Here is a 15,653-nt window from a genome sequence, read left to right as displayed (position 1 = left end):
GCGGTGGCTCACGCCTGTAATCCCAACACTTTGGGAGACCGAGGCGGGCACATCACGAGGTCAGATGAAGACCACGGTAAAACCCCGTCTCTACTAAAAATACAAAAAATTAGCCGGGCGTGATGGCGGGTGCCTGTAGTCCCAGCTACTGGGGAGGCAGAGGCAGGAGAATGGCGTGAACCCGGGAGGCGGAACTTGCAGTGATCTGAGATCGCGCCACTGCACTCCAGCCACTGCACTCCAGCCTGGGTGACAGAGCAAGACTCTGACTCAAAAAAAAAAAAAAAGAAAAGAAAAGAAAAGAAAGAGACAACTGAGCCACTTGAAATACCATGAGAATTCAAATTTAGAAAATTCCCCGGGGAACTATGCATGCAGGCACTCACCAGATCCACAAAACAGCTGCTGCATAACTGCATGTTGCGAGCGAGCCCTAAATTGCTGATTTTGAAACAGCCTGATGGGTTCACAAAGACAATTTCTGAATTGTCTTAAGAGCAGAGGTGCACTAAAGCCACTGTGTCCTGCAGGACCGGATCCCAGTAAGTTCCTTAAGCAGTAAGTCTTACTTCCATTTATGGAAGATTTTTGGAGTTGTCCTTGGTCACCCCCAGGAATGTTTTGGTTAGGAGTAGAATTTTAGATGTCATCAATTTAAAAAGTAAAACTAAAACGCTGGAACTCATAGAGAGATAAAATTAAGAGAATACATTCACTATCCTGAGTAGAAAGATTTCTTATAGAACATAACAGGCTTTAAAAATAAAGAAAAAATATGGCAAAATTTCATGAAATGAAATGCTTTGAGAACTAAAATTAAAAACCAAAGCCACCCAACCAACTGGACAGACTGCTTCTTGGCCAAGGAGACCCCAGAGAAGTCTTAAATACTGAGTTCCTGCCCAGTATTTGGAATCTCACACACCTCTCCTTATACTCTCTCCCTTTGTGGTTTAGACACAACTGACCAGCATTGTTGTTAAAATAGAGATCCTAAGACTGACAGAACAGACTCCTTGCAGTAGTAAGATACGGTATTACAAACGAGACCTAAGGCCACGCCAGGCAAGGTGGAGTCATGCGCCCCTCAACTTAAAGAATAAACTATGTTCTAATTGCCACAGGTTTTTTTTCTTCTTCCTTTTTTTCTCTAGCTAAACAAGCACTGGCCTTGAGATAAGCAATGCTGAAGCACTTGCAGCTCACCAATTACCATAAACTGACTGAGCCCTCCCTACACAAGCCATAACTACAGCTTTGACTGGACAAGAGACTGATTTCAGTAACTTTCCCTTGATAAGAGAGCACTGGCTGTGGACTGGTTCTAGACAGTTTACAGAGGCTGTGCACTTGATTGCCTTTGTGTCCCTGCTTCCCCTTTTGAAGCATAGGGCCTAATTATAATGTATTTAAATGTTGTCTCCACTCCAAAGTGAACATGGGTTGCATGTAACAGGCATGTTTACTCAGCATGCATGCAGCAGGATCCCTTCATGAATATTCAGAGCTCCTCCTATTCCCTGTTGAATATGTATATGTGGCCCACCACATCAACATAAATCCCTGTTCATCCCTCCCCTCCCTGGAAATGTACTTTTCAGGTTTCAGCAGGAGGGTGTGCCTCCCTGTCTGTTGGAATGGCCACCTTGCAGGCTGTAACCATTTATACAAAATAAAATCTCCCTTCTAAATTTATAAATTGTGTGATTTTTCAGTTGACAGCTTTCAGTCAGACTTTTCACTGACTGGGAAAAGTCATTTGCAATATATTTATTTTAAAAATGACTCCTCAGGATACAAAATTCTAGTGCAAAAATCACAAGCATTCTTATACACCAATAATAGACAAACAGATAGCGAAATCATGAGTGAACTCACATTCACAATTGCTTCAAAGAGAATAAAATACCTAGGAATCCAACTTACAAGGGATGTGAAGGGCCTCTTCAAGGAGAAGTACAAAACACTGCTCAACAAATTAAAAGAGGATACAAACAAATGGAAGAACATTCCACGCTCATGGGTAGGAAGAATCACTATCATGAAAATGGTCATACTGCCCAAGGTAATTTATAGAGTCCATGCCATCCCATCAAGCTATCAATGACTTTCTTCACAGAATTGGAAAAAACTACTTTAAAGTTCATATGGAACCAATAAAGAGCCCGCATTGCCATGTCAATCCTAAGCCAAAAGAACAAAGCTGGAGGCATCACACTACCTGACTTCAAACTATTCTACAAGGCTACAGTAACCAATACAGCATGGTACTGGTACCAAAACAGAGATATAGACCACTGGAGGAGAACAGAGCCCTCAGAAATAATGCCTCACATCTACAACTATCTGATCTTTGACAAACCTGACAAAAACAAGAAATGTGGAAAGGATTCCCTATTTAAAAAATGGTGCTGGGAAAACTGGCTAGCCATATGTTGAAAGCTGAAACTGGATCCTTTCCTTACACTTTCTATAAAAATTAATTCAAGATGGATTAAAGACTTAAATGTCAGACCTAAAACCATAAAAAGCCTAGAAGAAAACCTAGGCAATACCATTCAGGACATAGGCATGGGCAAGTACTTCATGTCTAAAACACCAGAAGCAATGGCAACAAAAGCCAAAATTGACAAATGGGATCTAATTAAACTTAAGGGCTTCTGCACAGCAAAAGAAACTGTCATTAGAGTGAACAGGCAACCTACAGAATGGGAAAAAATTTTTGCAATCTACTCATCTGTAGATTCATCAGAATCTACAAAGAACTCAAACAAATTTACAAGAAAACAACAAACAACCCCATCAACAAGTGGGCGAAGGATATGAACAGACACTTCTCAAAAGAAGACATTTATGCAGCCAAAAGATACATGAAAAAATCCTCATCATCAGTGGCCATCAGGGAAATGCAAGTCAAAACCACAGTGAGATACCATCTCACACCTGTTAGAATGGTGATCATTAAAAAGTCAGGAAGCAACAGGTGTTGGGGAGGATGTGGAGAAATAGGAACACTTTTCCACTGTTGGTGGGACTGTAAACTAGTTCAACCATTGTGGAAGTCAGTATGGTGATTCCTCAGGGATCTAGAACTAGAAATACCATTTGACCCAGCCATCCCATTACTGGGTATATACCCAAAGGATTATAAATCATGCTGCTATAAAGACACATGCACACGTATGTTTATTGTGGCACTATTCACAATAGCATAGACTTGGAACCAACCCAAATGTCCCACAATGATAGACTGGATTAAGAAAATGTGGCACATATACACCATGGAATACTATGCAGCCATAAAAAATGATGAGTTCATGTCCTTTGTAGGTACAGGGATGAAGCTGGAAACCATCATTCTCAGCAAACTATCGCAAGGACAAAAAACCAAACAGCGCATGTTCTCACTCATAGGTGGGAATTGAACAATGAGAACACTTGGACACAGGAAGGGGAACATCACACACCAGGGCCTGTTGTGGGGTGGGGGGAGGGGGGAGGGACAGCATTAGGAGATATACCTAATGTAAACGACGAGTTAATGGGTGCAGCACACCAACATGGCACATGTATACATATGTAACAAACCTGCACGTTGTGCACATGTACCTTAAAATTTAAAGTATAATTTTAAAAAAGTCAAAACAAGACTCAATTCTTGAATATATAAGAGAATTTTCTAAGTCAGTAATATAGAGCTAAGCCAAATATAATAGGGCAAAATATTCAAATAGGCCTTTGCAAAGGAGAGTTTCTTATATGCTGGAAGCCATAAGAAAATATGCTTCATAGGATTGCTCATTAGGCAAATACAAATTAATTCCACACCGAGATAGCACTAACCACTCACCAGTGTATGGCTACTTTTTTTTTTTTTCTGAGACAGGGTCTCATTCTGTCACCCAAGCTGGAGTGCAATGGTGCGATCTTGACTCACTGCAACATCCCCCTCCTGAGTAGCTGGGACTACAGGTGCATGCCACCATGCCCGGCTAATTTTTGTATTTTGAGTAGAGACAGGGTTTTGCCATGTTGGCCAGCCTGGTCTGAGAGCATAGCTACATTTAACAAAGTTAGTACACCAAATGCTGACAAGAACTTGGTGCCACTTCAACTGTCATCGCTGGTGAAAAAACATTCTAGAAGACTGGCAATTTATACTGATGTTAAACTTATACTCAGGTCATGACCCAGCAATTGAAGGACTTCCATGAATCTCAAGTGCACACAAAGACTGTTATAAGAATATTCAGCCCAAGAATTCAATAACCACAAAATTGAGAAGTGATCTATGAAACTACATGGATATATCTCATGAGTATAATGAATGTAACTGGAGAAAAAAGGCCAGACACAAAACATATGTACATTCATTCATGTGAACTTTAAGAACAGGCAATTGTAACCTATGGGAATAGACATCAGAATAGTGATTAACTAAGAGGACACAGGGTGGGAATCACCTGGACAGGGGCTCTAACAGGCCTTTCTCAGATGATGGCAATTTTCTATAACTTGAGCTGGGTGGTGATAACATTGATCAAAACTAAACAAATTGCACTAAAGATTTGTGCACTTTATGTGAACTGTAGTTTCTTTACTGTTCTCATTGCTTGAACCTCGGAGACACAGGTTGCAGTGAGCCGAGATTGAGCCACGGCACTCCAGCCTAGGTGACAGGACAAGACTACATCTCAAAAACAATAATAATAGTAATAATTTACTATTCTCATAAAAATTAGCGGATGGAGAATGGAGGCAAGCCGGTGCAGACCATGACAACTAGTTTAGATTTTATTGTCAACTCATGAAAAACTCGTTCTCGTTTTGTGTTTTTAAAAAATTCCACTGATACAGCCGTTTTCTCTACCGAAAAAGACTATAACCGCATTATTTCATCAGTGGAAGCTACAGACAAAGGGCCCTTGAGAGGCGGCATCTTCACCTACGGGAATTTTTCCTGCTTAATTGTGAGACAAAGAGCATGTCCAGGTTTTCCTATTGGCCAGGCCGCCCCCTAGTTTCTGCGCTGTGGGCTAAACTCCAGAAGCTGGCGCCCTTCGGGGCCAGAGGTTGCCTGTGCTCTCTGGAGGTTGCTAGGATTAAAGGCAAAGCAAACGACAGGTCTATTAGCCACAATTGCAGGATAGAAAACACTACTGTGACTCAGATTAGAACCGAGGTTGCGGCAACCACAACTACAAGTATTAACCACTACACGACCACAAAGCCTGCTGACAACCATTGCACTTCTTCTATTTTTTGAATGTAAAAACACTCACACTATTTTATCTGCTTTATTCTTGGACGCCGCAGATTTTTGTGCCTTTCTCTCTTTCATGCGCTTCTCCGTTTCTCTCCCCATTCTGCTACATAATTTTAAAAAAATCTCATCTCCCAGGATCCAGCCACTGCCTCTACAACAAGCCTCCTGGGAGGTCTCTTGGTCCCATTGACATCTCTGCCTTCTTTCGCTGCTTTTTTTTTTTTTTTTTTTTTTGACAGAGTCTCGCTCTGTCGCCCAGGTGGAGTGCAGTAGCGCAATCTTGGCTCACTGCAACCTCTGGCTCCTGAGTTCAAGCGATTCTCCTGCCTCAGCCTCCCAAGTAGCTGGAATAGCAGGTGCATGCTACCACATTCGGCTAATTTTTGTATTTTTAGTAGAGACGGGATTTTTCCATGTTAGAAAGGCTGGTCTTGAACTCTTGACCTCAAGCGATCCATCCGCCTCGGCCTCACACAGTGCTGGGATTACAGGCGTGAGCCAACGTGCCCGGCCAAATTTCAGGCCAACACCTGTTGACACACATTGCCAGACACACGGAATCCCTAGCAGAACACCGATGGGCCCACAAAGCACGCGGAGGCCGCGGCCGCTGACGATGTGAGCAAATTCGGTTCACTGTGTCTGGGGTACAGCCCTGAGGGTCCACTGGCCACCTCTGCGCAAGGACCAGTCTCCGCCGCTCCCCTGATCTCCACGCAGATTCCTCCCCACACACCTTCCCTTTCTTTGGGCCGCTGAAGCCTCTTGGACCTCTGACGTGACTGTCCTGCCCGCAGCTTCTCTCCTTCCAAGAGCGTCATTTCTTGATCCTCTCTACAGTGGCTGAGCAGTAAGCCCAAGGTCCAGCACGCGAATCAGGAACCTGATGATTCTTCGGGTTTGCAGGGATCCGCCCCGTGAATAGATGAAAGTAACAGGTACCAATATCAAAACTGCAGTGACTCACCGGAAACACTTCGCGCTTGCCACTTTGCTAAGCTGTTGGAGTCCAACAATTGCATGGGTCCTGGGTTAGTGTCCTGAAAGTCTCCTGCCGCTACTCTCGTGAGTAATGTTGTCACTTTACCTTGTGGTGGCCAAGCCCCTAAATGCACTATTAGGTTATGCAGTATAATTTTGCAGCGTAAAAGACGGGTAAAGGGCCATAATGAAGTGAAAAAATGTCCCTACTGCATTGGCCGGGAATTGAACCCGGATCTCCCGCGTGGGACGCGAGAATTCTACCACTGAACCACCAATGCCTCTCCACAGCAACCCCCTGGAGGATAACAGAAAAGAGTATCCACAAAGACTTAGAAACTTCCAAGCGCCTTTTTCAAGTGTCGACTAAAAGCTAACAAAGACATCCAAACCAAATGTTTTTATAGGAAACTTTTACTAGACAAAGTTATAAATATCAAAATAGCTCATTTGGTGGATCAAACTCTTAACTCTGAAAAAGGTCTTTCTACCTGCATTATAAACCCCTATAATAAAACATCAGAAATTCATTCATGTTTCTTTTTTCTAATCTTAAATCTTCCATTGTCAATCTCAAACTGCTGCCTTAGAGGTTCTGAGAAGGTAACCTAACTGGTAGTTTAGGTAAATAAAGTTCAAATCCAGGGAGGAAATAAGAAGCAGAAGCAAAATTAGAAGAAAGGCGAAATAAAAGGACAGAATCAATGTACAGATAATGAAGAAACAAAGGTTGGTCCACTAAGTTAGTCTTTTGTCGCTGGTTTTTTTGGCAAAAGAGTAATGATCGGTCTCGTAATCATTATAATACTATTATTTGCCTGCTTGAAGATGTATAAAGCATTTGAAGGAAATGTGATATGAAAAGATGAAGAACCCTTGCCGTCAATGTTTCATTGTTTGGGAGAATCCCATTTCCTAAGTTAATATGCTTTGATGTATTAGCTATGAAAGGAGTAGACTAGTTTAAGCAAATATTGATGGTCAAAATATTAACATATTAGTCTTTTGATGAAGTTCAAATAGTAGAGAGGTTTCTTTCCTCAATTTTCCCTGGAAACATTCAACTGAAGAGACAAATCCAGAGTTTTCTCCATATGTTGGGTCTGGGAGTCATTATGACTTTTTCAAAGACAGGAGCTGTGACATGGAATCATGCTTCTTCTCTAGCTGAGAAGCCAAGCTAGGTCCAGGCTGCGTCATAAACTTGAGCCCACCAAGGAAATCACCCTTCACATTGACCTCGCAGAGCTTTGGCTGTTCTCTGTTCTTTGCCCAACACCCAAGACACACACCAGCTCTGGCCAACAAACCTTAACATATGATCTATATCAACCAGAGCTACATTTATTCCCAAATCTCCTTCTAAAATACAAACCTGTACTTTCTACTCTTAACTTCTAAATTTACAAAGGCCTCATATGCATCTCAGAGTCACAGATGCTAAAACTTAACCGGTTTTCTGAGGATTATTTGGGGAAGGGGTATGCATGCAAATGTATATACATAATTCACGTGATTTAGGAATATTGACTCTATGACTTCCAGATGCAGATTTAGAACCTTTTTAAAAAATATTTTGTTTTTGTCTCGCAAATCAGCCAGATCTGCAACTTATCAGAGTAAAGCAAAGCCAAGCGGGACACTTAGGAAATGCACTAAGATGTCATCCACTTTCAGTGTCAGCCTGTGAAAATTCAGGCGACAGAAGAGAATGAAGAGAACCTGAAGGAATTTCTGGAACCAAAGCTAATATTAAGCAGGCCTCTTGCTGGCAGACCAGTGGAAACTGTAGCCTGGTCAACAATCTGCCTAGATTGAGGAGGTCTAAAGTGTAGCCACAGGTTCAACTACTTTTCTGTTTGTTTCCCAACCTCCATTAAACTCACTAAATTTAGGGACAAAAAGAAAAACCAAAAAACCATGTTTCCCTCCAGTCTCGAGCCAAGGGTCTTTCACATGTGAGGCAAACATGATAACCACTATACTACAGAAACTGCACATACACTGGAAAAGGCAAAACATAATTATGAAAATCTTAGGTCAGCCATTTCTATTATCGTTTCCAAAGTAAGAAATTCAACTGCATTTTGAAATTCGACTGAAAAAAGCCCAATAAGCACCAGCCATCAAGAAGACTATGGCTCCCAATAGGCCCAGGCTTAGCGTTCCGCACCTACCCCCAACACGAAGACCACGGGGACCCACACCCGGGCTTCGGGATCCCGCATCCTCCCCAGGGTATCCAGTTCCAGAACTAAGCGCCGTGTGCGGAATCCTCCCGGCTGACACTCTTGGCTCCCAGAAGCTGCAGAAGCCGGCGGGCTTTGAGCTTCCGAGCCCCGGGCGCCCCGTGCCTCACAGGAGTGTGGACGCCGCCCTTCCAGGGATGCGGACCCCGCCTCGGGGCCTTTTCCCCGGCGCCGGCTGTCAGAGCTCTTGGCTCTTCGCGTCCTCCCAGGAAGCGTAGGACCCTCCTTGCCCTCCCTTCCGCAGGCCGAGGGGCGCGAGCTGCGGGCTCTTTCCTCACGGACCCTTTGGCCTCAGCGCCTCGACGTCTTTCTCCCAAAGGGCATCCTTCACTGCTGCTGTCTCTTAGTCTGCCCCACTCAATTTAAGGAATAGTTAATCACACTTGCAAATTTTAGCAGGTACCGTAGCAAAGGCTGTGTCTCAGGGCACTTGGCTGTTTGAAAATGCGGGCACACCAGCTCAGGCCAAGCCACCGAGTACAAAACCCTGGAAGACCCGGGGGCAGCCCACTTAGATTTCACGATCGCTCCTCTCTCCCTCGTCGGTCTTCTGATTCTTCTTGAAGGGCAGTTTCATTTTACCCTTTACAAAACTGAAACGTCTTATATGTGCTTTTTGTAATTTTTCTGTTCAATAAGGTTTTGGAGTGCGGATTTTAACCTAAGAGGGACAAAGAGATAAAGGCCGTTTTCACAGAAAGCGTCTCGATGGATTTTCACGTTCACGTGGCAGCAGATGGCCAACAGGCAGAAAGAGTCTCTTTTTGCTTGAAGACATTAAAATCAATCTCTCTCTCCCCCCCGCCTTCCCTCTCTCTCTCTCAATGCCAAAAATTAGCTTCTTGGGAGGCCGAGGCAGGAGAATCGCCTGAACCAGGGAGGCAGAGGTCGCAGTGAGCCGAAATCGCGCCACTGCACTCCAGCCTGGACCACAGAGCAAGAGTGTCTCAAAAGTTTGGAGAAGAAGGTGCCATTTTCCCTAGTTGCTTTTCTTATTGCAGTGGTGACCGCATTGCCATCAAACCTGAAGTCCGAGTGCTTCCACCCTGGGGAATATGCAGACCGCTGGGTCACTGGACGCTAGGCCGCAGTGCTGGCCTAGTTCTGCTTTTGGCTTTCAATGCAGTAGGCGGAGGCGACTGGACCTCACCAGAGACTGGTGGGATGTTACCCTCACCAGTGACTGGAGGGCCGAGCTCCCAAAGAGGCCTACTTCATGATAGCCTTGAATCAGGAAATTTCATGAAATCCCACCCCTCTACTGCCCCATTCCCACATTCTATCTCCTCCCCATATTCTATCTCCTCCCTTGCCCACTCTGAGAGGATTCGCCGCCTTTCTGTCGCGTCTGGACCCTTTGGAGTCCCACATGGACAAGACAAAAGGGGCACCGCCTTTTCCTACAGGAGCGGGAGGAGCCCTCACGGCGGAGGAAACACAGGCTCACAGAGCGCATCCCCACACACCTGAGCCCTGCCGGGTTCCAGAAAACCCAACAAAGCATTCTCTGAAGCTTCTCTTGGATATGTACCCAGAAATAGGGTTCCTGGATCATAGCGTAGATTCTATTTTTAGTTTTTTGAGGAAACTCCATACTGTTTTCCACACCAGCTGTACTAATTTACATACCTATTCACAATGTGTGTGTTCCCTTTTCTCTGCATTATGTCTAACACATCATTCACCTTTTTGATAAATGCCACTCTAACAGGTGTGAGATGATATTCATTATGGTTTTAATTTGCATTTCCCTCATGATTAATGATGCTGAGCATTTGAGAAAAGCTAATTTTTAATGCCTTAATGTTGAGAACTGACTACATTGTTGTGAAAGATAGGAAGCAATAAGGTAAAAACAAAACAATGTCATTCAAACAGGATATCAGATTTGCACATAGGCCTTTGTGGGGCAAATGGGAACCCAGCGCACAAAAAGTTGAATTATATGGAAGCAATATCACAAATGAGTTAGGAAATGTGAAAAAATAACCAATAAGAGAGATATAATTAAAAATAGACCTAATGGATTCACACTATCACTACAAATACTGGAATTCCGGGGGTTTCATCTGGGGGAAAGAAATATTTGCTTTCATACATGATCAAAACTAATGAAAAAGCTAGATCCTGAGTTCCTTTTCAGGCCTTTACGTTTAAAACTTAAAGTTAGCCAAAGAAAGTCCACTTTGAGATGGAAATATGAAAACCCGAATTAGCCTGGGGAAAAATCAGACCCCTAGGCACTGTTTGATTTTCTCACTTTAAAGTGGGAAATTAGATCAGATGTACCTTAAGGTTTTTCTGGTGTTAACACTCATGGTTCATAATTTTTTCTTTTTAAAGAAAATAGGTATATTGAAACCAATAGAACAAGATAATATATATTCAGAAGGCACTTTAATCATGGGTAAACTTCATGAAAGTTAGACATTATTTTTAAGCAGAAGGAACCCTTAAGGCCTAGAAAAGAATAATGCTGTGCCCACACTCAAGACTAATGGCAAAGTGTGTTTTAGTGAAGTTACTTGGAAAGAGTTTATATAGAATGACAACATCACATAGTTTAAATGAGGGGTGGGATCATAAGCTTTCAGAAGTAGCTTTATTGGGTCCCCCTTCCTTTATTTTGTCACAAATGCTGGGGGGGCACATATGGAGATGGCCACCAGCCTGATTAGGCCTGCCAACAGAGTCTTAGAGACAGACATTCCCAAGAGCCTGCCAAATCTCAGGTTCACAAAGCCCAAGGAAGATTGGGTGCCTGGGAATTGAGCGGCTTTGTCTAAGGATCTTTCTTCTTTGACCTGGGTGCACATGTCTTCACAACCTCAGCTGCTATGCTACTGAACACCATTGCACATGTATACTGTGAATCAACCCTACCACAAACCTGTGACCTAGATTTGAACATACTTTGTTATGGGGAATAGCAAAAGTCAGTGGCTTTGCAGCAACCCCATCAGCTCTGTCAATCGTTGATCCATATAAGCTGTTCAGGGCCCTGCTCTGTTTAATGTATTGGTGACCTGAATGGAGATGTAAAGCATATAATTAATTCTACAAACCATCCCCTATCAGGGCGCCACTACATGATTTGTGGAAATGCACATCGAATATTTGGATGACTTGGATAATTGGGGAATGATTCAGTATAGCCAGAATGAATTTATAAGTGACAATTACAAGTCACAATATTTATAGAGATAAAAGAAAACAACATGACCCAGCCACAGCTGTGGGGGAGGGGTGGAAAATTCAGAGGTCGAAATTGACCCTAAGTTAAGTAAAAGCTCCAAATGCTGCCACCGAGAAGGAAAAGAAGCCAATGTGACATTGGGACATAGTAAGATTAATATTGGACAGACAGGCAGGAACTCCTTGTACTGAAGTAATTAGTCATATGATAAGTGGATTATCATACTCAGATTTTGATTTGCACCCTTTTAAGAGCACAGGAAAAAACCAAAGGTAAGCCCAAAATGAACAATAACTAAGTCTAAAAGTGAACAAGTTCCCATTTGAGGAAAAGCGATAAGATCTGCTTTGGACACAGAGGACCTGCACACCAGAGACAGAGGTCCGCATTAAATAAAGTGGATTTCACTTTTTTCAGTTGTGAGATTTCTCTTTTTTCTTCTTTGTAATGATGCAAAGATATATCGTCCACCATGCCTTATTTAAAAACTTTTTCCAGTTAAGGAAACTATCTCTTGGCCATCCACAGCCAGACTCCATATTGAGATTATGGATATTCAAAGAAATTGTCTTTCCCTTGTATATTGTCATGACTTTTTGTGAAATGTTCGTTTTATAGTTCCAGGCCAGCACCTAGAACCTGGCTAGAATAAAAAACTGCAGAAATCATGAGTTTCTTGTTGGGATGAAAGAGCACACCTATTAACAAATGATAGACGGCTATCCTACTGTGAGTCCTGAAAACTGGTGGTGTGATTGTTGAATGGTTCAGGGGTATAGCAGAGAAACTCAGTGTGGGGTACATACAATTTCAGCTTGAATCACACTTCACAGATCCTCGGTTCCAACCATTTAAATTTACAAAGAAGAAACTAAGGCACAGAACTACTTGAGAAGAGAAGCAGAATTGAAAACCAGAGCTCCTGATTGTTCTCAAAATAATTTTTATCATACTGCATCGGGTTCTAAGTGAGAGGGCTTCTTATTTAGTAATGCCAAGGTCATGTGTTAACATGTAAAAAAAAATTAGACGAGGAATGGGGCATTGGGGTAAGATTATACAGAGTGTAAAGTTGGGCTTTCTCTTATCATCTGTTGTCAACAACAGGATGATTGTTACTGTTACCCAGTCCTTACCATCATTACACAGAGACATTGGATATTGAGGAGAGACTTTAAAACAGAATATTAGTAATGCAGAGCTATAAAGAGCCACGATCATATTAATACAATCCTCCATACACATAGTGACCTGTCTGCAGCTCCAGCCTAGAGAAACCCAGTTATTCACTTGTAGGGGGCAGCCCCATTATCAGAAAGCGCTATTCAATTGGAAGTGCTCATCTGTGTTAGGTCAAAAACGACTTCCTCTAAATATCCATTCTGTGTATTGAAGTACAAATGAGTCCCACTTAAGAAAAAACAAAACAAACCAACTTCCAATGATTTAAAAATACTAACGTGACCCTCTTATGTTTACCTAAAGCTAGTGTTTCTCAAACATCAGCTGTATCAGAATCCCTGAAGGACTTGTTGAAACAAATTGCTGGTCTCTACTCTGAGCTTCTGATTCATTAAATGTGGGATGGTACCTGAGAATCTGCATTTCTAACACGTTCCCAGGTGACCCTGACGCTGTTGCTCTGAGAACCACTTTGAGATCCACATCTCTAAGCTAATCAGTCTGTCCGTTACACCTTACAAGACATACTTTCCTAATCTGACACCCTTCTATTTGTCTTTTTTTTGAATGCTTTAGAAATTTAGCTGTTATCTTTTTTATGTATTTTACATTTGTTCCAGCTTTCCTTGGTGGACATATATGACTTTTCTACTTGAAAATAAACACGTTTTTCTTTAAAATATCATTAAATAAGAGTGTAATTAGTGATATAAAGCAAGATGACTAAAAAGAATCTCTCATTATTATGTTTGCACAGCCTGTATACAAATTATTTGAACTAGAAAGGATTTGCTAAGTAAATTATTTCTATTTCCATCACTTAATAGTGAATATTATGGTGATTAGGGGAAAAAATAAGCTTTCTTTTCTCTTTTGAGATGGAATCTCACTCTGTCACCCAGGCTGTAGTGCAGTGGCGCCATCTCAGATCACTAAGCCATCTCGGCCTCCCCAGCTCAAGCGATTCTACTGCCTCAGCCTCCCAAGAAGCTGGAATTACAGGTGCCCGCCACCATGCCCAGCTAATTTTTGTATTTTTAGTAGAGATCACCATGTTGGCCAGGCTGGTCTCGAACTCCCGACCTCAAGTAATCTGCCTGTCTTGGCCTCCCAATGTGCTGCGATTACAGGCATGAGCCACCACGCCCAGCTAAAAGAAGCTTTTCTGATAGTAACTTTGTTTTCCCATTCTGGAGTTTATGGCAGTATGAAAAAGACTGAATTTATAAGCAGAAGATCTGTTTTTGAAATCCGGGGACCTGTATTTCACAATGGCTTTGATGTGTTTTGGTTGTGCACCTTTAGACAACTTATCAGTTTCCTCATTTTTATACAACAATAAAATAGTAACAGCTACCCATTAAATTCTGTACAGAAGCTAGGGACAGACGCAGTAACACTTGCATATCTATAAAGGCTTTGTAAATGTGGGTATTATATCTAATGTTTATGCACATGCTGTTTGATTATTTTCATTTGGAATTCCACTCCATTAAAGGAAAAGTAACGTACGAATTCAGATTCTTGTAAGTCTTCAGGCATAAGGCCTCCATTGACTAAGTACATTGCCTACATAATTTCTCCTAACCCAAATGAATCTCCCGTTAAACCAAGCTGGTGGTTATGTACTGTCTCCAGAGGATGCCAAGCATAAAGTCCTTGAGTATATTCATCTTGGATCCTCTGATTGGACAACTGCGGTATTGAGACTTCAAGTTCCCCCTTGAAGGCCCCAGATGGTACCTGTAATTTTACTCAAGTTGTAAATGTATACTCTTTGTTAAGAAAGAGTGACAATGATTTGATTTACTTTCCGTGACTGGGGTTAGGGATGGGGGAGACTCTGGGAATGTGACTTACCAGTGAGGTTCTAGTTTTGTAAATCATAGGACAAGTTTTGATAGGCAAATGTTGGACTATAGGGCTGAGGTTGTTTCCCACCACAACATATAGACTTCTACTAGCCCTTGAAGGAAAAAACACGAGAAAATCAGTTGGGTCAGCTGAGTATTCCTTTATGAGTATGGAACAGACTTACATAACAATTCTGCAGGGAATGGCTCTGGAAAGGTCAACCACTTAGTTTTGGACAACTCTTTTCTATTCTGTATAACCACTTTTTCACCAAAATGATACTAAATAAATATGCTATAGGAAGCTATATTTTGACATGACTGTTTTAGGCAAAGATACACTCACCAACTTACTCCAAAGAGTTTCTAATCAGAGAATATCATATGGATCTATTTGAATTGCTCCCATGCTTGGCTGAGCCCAAAATAATTTACTGTGCATATGTACACCAAGTGAGAAGGTTGAGGAGGTGTCACTTGTACATCTCTTTATTCTTTTTTTTTTGTATGTGTGTGTTATTTTCATGTGTTTTGAAAGGCTCTCTTGCTTAGCTTTTATTTTGCCATTAAAGATTTTTTTCTGTGCTATAACTGTATTTTTAAGTCTGGTTTGAGTTCAAGAGATCCACAAATTCACAAAAGATTAAGAATAATTTGTGAACAAAATGATGCAGAAATAAAAAATGCATTTTCCAAATAACTCCCTTGCAGTCCTTCTCCCTCAGCTACCACTTTCTATTAAGTTTCTTCTTCCTACTATATGAAGTGCCATGAGCTTTCAATTCATTGTATTTTAAGTATAAGCTATACTTACTAACCTTCACGTTATTCTTTGCTACTTAAATAAGCTTGCTTTCATAGTTCAATTGATGTATTGTTTAATCGATATTTTTAATTGATATATTTTGATATATATTGATAATTGA

General features: G+C 41.8%; 1 protein-coding gene and 1 non-coding gene across 4 annotated transcripts in view; both read right to left on the bottom strand.

Annotated features, from left to right (window-relative positions):
• LOC115930164 (neuroblastoma breakpoint family member 9) overlaps positions 1-15,653 on the bottom strand; it is a 469,129-nt gene that overhangs the window by 347,057 nt on the left and 106,419 nt on the right. The gene's annotated exons all lie outside the window — the stretch shown is intronic.
• TRNAG-CCC (transfer RNA glycine (anticodon CCC)) lies at positions 6,458-6,528 on the bottom strand. Its single transcript has one exon. It is a non-coding gene; the product is annotated as a tRNA-Gly (tRNA).

This window comes from Gorilla gorilla, chromosome 1 (genome assembly GCF_029281585.2).
Source record: "Gorilla gorilla gorilla isolate KB3781 chromosome 1, NHGRI_mGorGor1-v2.1_pri, whole genome shotgun sequence".
Classification (NCBI taxonomy): domain Eukaryota; kingdom Metazoa; phylum Chordata; class Mammalia; order Primates; family Hominidae; genus Gorilla; species Gorilla gorilla.
This window is presented reverse-complemented; position numbering and strand designations above follow the sequence as displayed.